A 7,018-nucleotide genomic window follows, 5' to 3' on the forward strand; every position below is an offset into this window, starting at 1 on the left:
AAACTCTTGTCACAGAAATGATCAGTGGCTTTAAATCTGCTCAGGTTCACAGTCACTTTCATTCCCTGAAACTTTCCCTCATGCCAGACAGCCGTCTGAGCTCGCAGTTAAAAGCAATACCGTCAAACAAAACCTATTAAATTGATCTGATCTTTCAAAACAAAGAGTCATACTGAATCGCTGGAGCTACTCGGGGGGGGAGAGGCTGCAAACCAGCCCAGTGTTCAGGGGGACGGCGGCCATTTTACCCCTGCTGCGCTCTGATCTGCTCCACTTTCTGCGCAGAGCAAGCCATTTACTTGAAATCCCCAAAAAACAGGGTTTATATAAAGACAATAATCCAAAGAGTTGTAGATTGGAAAGGCGGCGAAAACAAACGTTTTCTTTATTACCAAAAAGAGGTTACAAAATAAAAAATAATATTAATGGAATTGTCAGTAAACATTTATTCTTGTAAATACCTATTAAACCTGAAGGCAAAAATCTATAGTTTACAGATGTACAAATGAAACATTTAATTAGAAACAAAAAATCCGAATCTAACAATGTGGAGCAAACTGAATCTCTGCTGATACTTATTAAATAAACTGCTTAAATTTAGCCTTGTAACTATTTTTAATACGCTGTATTTTTATAGATGTTCATCAATGTTTTAAAGTAGAGATGATTCACAATCAAATATAAGTTGAAAATCAAGCACTGTTTAAAACAACTCCTGCCCTGCCAAGCTAAAGTCTATAATTATTATATATGTATGGATATATATATATTATATATATATATATATATATATATATATATATATATATATATATATATATATATATATATATATATATATATATATATATATAAAATGGGTGCTGGCAAAAATGTTGCTCAACTACACTTAATTCTACCCTAACAACGTGTCATGACAACCGTTTCCATGACAACCACAGTTGAGATGTGTTGCTCAGAGTTTAGCATTAGTGCTGTGGCTACCCTAGTCAAAGTTGGAGAGAAACATAGATTCACAGACATAGACTCAACACAGAAACACCCCTCCCCCTCCCACACACACACACACACACACACACACACACATACATATATATATATATATATATATATATATATATATATATATATATATATATATATATATATATATATATATGTATATATATATATGTATTAGTATGAAGCAAACAAAGAATTTTCCCACTGCCTGCCATTAAATCAGTCGTAACAATTCCAGGTGTTACCTACATTTGTTTCTATTTGCCAAATGCTAGTTTATATATATATATATATATATATATATATATATATATATATATATATATATATATATATATATATATATATATTCACTTTCTTCAGTATCTGGAGTTCTGATATATGTCCTCAGTAGTCTATAGAATTGCTTTGTATGAATTGGGTCAACCATTTTGGACATTTGCTCGTAATGGTTTGCTGGAATTTGGGCCCATTTTTCCAGACAGAACTGCTGTGACTCAGTCAGGTTTGCTGCCTCGCTGACACAAACTTGTTTTCCGCTGTGATGGCCACTTCAAAACACTGACTTTATTGTCCTTAAGCCACGTTGTAACTAATGTGCCTGTATGTCCATTAGGAAGACCAATATATGCCCAACCTTTACCTTCCTGACTTATATATTGAGAAGTTGCTTCAGTCCCCCTTGCTGGGAAACAACCACAAGGATGCCATCACTCCTGTACTTCCCTGTTAGGATGGTTTGCGAGCTCCTGTCTTGATGATGGTCATATGAACATCATCAGACCACAGGAGATGCCTCCAAAATGAAGGTCTTTCTCTCCCAGTGCATTTGCAAAGTGTAATCTGACTTGTTGTTGTTGCTTTTGCTACAATTGTTCCTTCCTGTCTGAATGACTTCAGTCCATGTCAGTGCAGAACTTGTTTCACCTCAGAAGGCATCCCTACCGGGTTCGGCCAACCTCTTCACAAGGGCTTTTGTCTTGGGGTTGATAGAGACACTTTTGCACCAAAACATGTTCATCTCTCGGACAAAGACCTCGTCTCCTTCCTGAATGCTGTGATGACTGGATATTCCCATGGCGTTTTATGCTTTTAACAAAGTAGTTAAAAAAAAATCTTAAATTAATTATTTCTGTCATTGTTCTGACGGTCCGCAAATAGAAATAACGATGGTAATCCTAACTGACCTAAAACAGGAACCGTTTTGTCTGAATCTACCTCAGACATCAAGGGGAAAATGCATACTTCTTTTATTACTGTGTAAACATCTGGTTTCCAGTCATACAACCCATATAAACATACACCATGCCCTACTGCACACAATAAATGTGAATAACAGCTGACTGAACCAACATCATTAATTTAGCTCTCATCATAATATGTAGGCAGGATTTGTCACCTTATTGCTTGAGTTTAGCCATTATCAAACTCTACATTTCCAAAAGAATACACGTGTGTAAAATCTGAACAATTTTATTGGCTAAAATCTAATGCCCTCCAAGATTATTTTCTTTTAGGTGCGCACTGCGTGCAGCCAAGATTCAATGCCACAATTTGGCGTGATGAAAGAAGGCTTCACCTCATTTAGAAACAGCAGCAGCGTAGTTCCTATGCTTGGAGCTGTTTTGCAAAAGAGAAACGTGCTCTCCAAAAACGTGCAGGAAGGGTGTGCACGCAAATAGACAAAAAAAAAAAATGTATGCCAATCATAAGCAATGAAGCGTCTCAGTTTCATTACATGTTCTTATTTTATTAACCGTTTTATTTTTCTGCAGGTAAGATTTTTAAAGAATATCTAAATCAACCCAGAAGAACTCCAGCGCGCGGAGCTCATTTTTGTGTCCATGATTGGACAAAAGCCGATCAGACCACGCCCTCCCTGTGGAGGCTGGTATTTACATCTGTGGAAGTGCACCAACTATTAATGAGAACAAGCCATTCTGGTGGCCTTTAAACTCGTTTACGCACAGGATGCGGTGGAAAGATCATGCGTCCGATTTGTTTTGTTTTAATTTTTTTTAATTTTTGTGACGTACGAGAAGCAAGACTGACGGGCAGAATGATTTTAAACAGGGGCTGCAGTGGAGGTAGGCAGCTTCTTGCGTAAAAAAATATTCGGCTTATTGGCTGTACAACGGGAAGAATCATCCATTCAGAGAGCAGCATCACCCTTCAATCATCTCTCCAGGAAAGCCGGTCTGCACGTCGGCGCTGCAGGAACACATCACGATGACTCCTCCGTGCAAGTGCGCATCGTCCAATCCTGTATCCAAGTATATAGAGAAGTCATTATTGTTATTAAAAGCGCTGGTTGAACGTTTTGATAAGAAGCAAAAGAAAATCAGCCAGAGGTGTGGCGACAAGTGCAGTTTTTCTTTTCTTTTTTCCCCCGGCCGCTTTGTTCTTTTGTCAAGCGCCTCCTGGTCTGCTTTGTTGTCATCGCATCTCTTTGTGGATTGTGAAGAGTTGGAAAAAGACTGGGTTTCCCAGCGAAGCAGCTGAACTGATATAGGAAAGATCTTTGGCTGAGAAAGAATGGGTTTTCCAGCTAAGATTGTTCCTTTTTTTTATTAAGTTTGATTTTGGCACAGGAAATAAACGATTTAATTTTTACTAATGGATGATAGAGTGGTATTGTTGTTTCTAACAGTAATGTTACAAATGTGCTTAATAATAGAAAATAGCACCAATGTTCAGTGGGATGATTTATTTTCTTTGCAGAAGTGAAAACAAATGACATCAGATCCCAACCTAAACCAAAGAAATCTACACAGGAATATATGTTTTGTGGAGAATTTAGTCTCCTGATGTTCCTTTTTATGGTTATGATGATAATATGATAAATTAAGTTTCAGTTTCACATTTTTCTATGGTTTTGATTTAAAAAAACTGTTGTACAGTAATAACAGAAAAAACTCTGTGTTTGACATTTATAACTCCTGGACATCATAAAAGCATGCTGCCAGTATTCAGGCCACCTTCTGTGATGTTATATGCTTTACAATGATTGTAAATCCATGTGACCCCATTGAATGTCTGTGTTCTGTAACAGGAGATTCTGATGGGAAAACAAAACAAAAAAACAAAAAACAAAAAAAAAACAAGAAATAAATAAAGATTTTTAAACCAGCTTGTCTTTTTGTGCAATACTTACCCACCAGTCCTTCATATTTTTTTATTTAAAAAAATACAAAGCAAACAACGTTGTTCTAAAGAGATCACCATATGTCTGCTTAAAATCTACCCATAATTCTTTATTGCATGTTTCCTCTATGCAAAACCGTTTTGGGTTGAGCTTAACTGGATGTGGATCACACACCCTGACCATCTGCTGTGACAGAGGACACAAATGTCAGAGGACACCACCATCACCAGTCCTTCACTCCGTGGCCTCTGTTGTCATTAAACATTCACTCCACTGTGTGTGTGGCTGAATGGGCAGAGGCGACAGACGCTTTGTCACTGCATGGGGAGGGCATCTGGGTTTGTTTGATAACTCACAGAGTCCACAGTGAGCTGCTGCCTTTCACTGCCTGGACACATCCCATCATGTTTATGTCTCCACATTTGGTTGCAGAGGGATGCATCTGTCCTTCAGTTTAAAATCAGGCATATGGGCAGATCTGGATGAGGCCCCAACTTAATCTAATGGAAGCAGAGAAACTCAGTGAGAAAGAGACAGAGCACAAACCATTTGTTTTTTTTTCCCTCTACATCTGTGTTTACCACACATGATTGGGAAGATTTTTGTTCCTACCGCCATGTCTCCAGTTTTCATATTTTATTTCTTTGCTTTGTAATTATTTTATAATTCTGTTTTTAAATAGCTTAAAATTTTTCTCTTCTTTAGACATCATTTCCTCCTTTGTCCCTATATTTATTGATACCCATAAAGAACTGCAAGCTGTTTACTGCAGTGATACAATCTCACAGTGATTAGACAAAAGAAGAGATTTGGGGGAGAAAAACAATGTGAAAAAACCCCAGTTTTTAACAAAATTGCTGGTGCCACGAATGAAGGCACCCCTTTTAATTCTTTAAATAAAAATTATGTAACTGAAGCATTTTAAAATGTATATGCCAAGGGTTTTAAGATATGTGTCTTGATATTTTTATTTAGTAATCCTGCCTCTGGTATATAAAGGCTCATTTCTTTTAGTCTGCGGGAAACGGGAAATGGAGAGGAAATGTCATTCTTTAAGGCAGATGTGTGATGATCTTCACAAGTCAGGAAATGTCACCAAGCAAATATCAGCTCACCTACAGTTGCCCATATCCACAGTCAGCACTGTTAACCTTTAAGCTAAGCTTTTCAATTAGTCACTGTTTGCAGTATGTGATGGAAGGTAACTTTGGCTGCATGGTTTTAGAGTCATTTTTATAAACTTTAACAATCTTTTTTTTTATTTTGGTAATCTTTTTGTTTCTCTGTCAGAAACGTCCCTCATTAGAATAATTTACCATTGTTTGTTCTCAATAAGCATCTTTCGTACTTGTTTGTTAACTAAGTTTACTTGATGCAATGGTCAGATTTGTTGGGCCATTTATCCCCATGTTGTCTTTTAATGTTTCTCTAGTTTGCATCTACACAATTTATGCAGCTTTGGATACTTTTCTGACTATGTCATGCATAGAAGTGTATAAAAATAAGACAAGTGACTTTTTATTACCTCTGTAATCTGTGATTAGGAGATTCTGTTCATTGAAAATGGTCATTGTATGAAAAGTGAAAAGTATCTCCGCAGGTCCAAATGACTATAATTATTGTAAGAAAGATGAAATCAGCTTGAAACAGGGCCAGCTGTCTGCTACTGATGGGGCTTAAGTTTGCTCTCAGACGCAGACTCAGAATCAGCTTTACATGCCAGGTATGTGTTCACAGATGAGAAATTTGATTCTGGATTGTACAATGCTCACGATGTGCTTACTTGCACAATAATGCAGTAATAACATCAAACACAGGCTACAGTATAGAGAACATATAGACACACTATAAACAAAACAGACAGACTGAAACTGTATTGCAATAGTGCAATGAGCAGAATGCAAAGAGGTAAAATATTAATACCATTACTGCTATTTTTATGTACATGTCGGAGGTGGAAGTGATGTACAGGTGCACATACACATACAAACATCCATGTCCACAGAGTGATGAATGCAGAAAATGCTGGAATAAATAAGTATATGTAGTGTTATATTAGGGTGATCAGATCTCAAATAACCAAATGTGGGGCAATAGGATGCTTGTGAGGGACAATGTGAGGCACATAACCAACACTATGATGACATCATACATTTTAATTTAACACAGATTGCATATTACAATAATCAGTCTCTGCTTTGCCTGTTAGTGCACAACGATTCATTTTCACAACGCCCGAGTTTATAAAAAGACTATGTTTAACTTTTATTTTTATTTTAAACTTTTAAAAAGTGTAATGAAATTATTCTAAGTTTATAAGAAAATAACTTAACTAGCTTTTTAAAAACACTTTTTAAAGCTTATTAGAAACAAAAAAACAAATGCGTAAAGTTAAATATTAAAATATTAAGCTGCACCTTGTCTGTCTGGCAGGTATTTTTGGGTTGGAGTAAAAATGAGTCCATTTATCGACAGGAGGGTTTTTCAGCTATTTCTTCTGCGACTCGCTTCTACAGTGTTGCTTCACATCTTGCTTCCCTCTCTCTGAAACTGAAAAATAACTTTAGCAAACTTCGCTAAAAGCTCCCAGAGAATCACCTTTCCAGTTAGAAACCGTTCTCCAGTCTGTTGTAGCTGCAGATTCTTTTCTTTGACGCAGTTTCCTTGATAATCTGTATACATCAAAATCCTTCATTCTTGTGGGCAGCTGCTCACGAGGTGGGGCACTGCTGCATATTGGTTGACAGCTGATGCAGCTATCATTGACAATGACTGCATCTCTGTGTTCTTTCAGAAAAACGCATGTTGAATTTTTCTTTTTTCCTTTTCCGAATCTGACCCAGTCAAATGGGACATTATTTCTGCTTGTGG

This window comes from Fundulus heteroclitus, chromosome 7 (genome assembly GCF_011125445.2).
Source record: "Fundulus heteroclitus isolate FHET01 chromosome 7, MU-UCD_Fhet_4.1, whole genome shotgun sequence".
In the NCBI taxonomy this organism is placed as follows: Eukaryota; Metazoa; Chordata; class Actinopteri; order Cyprinodontiformes; family Fundulidae; genus Fundulus; species Fundulus heteroclitus.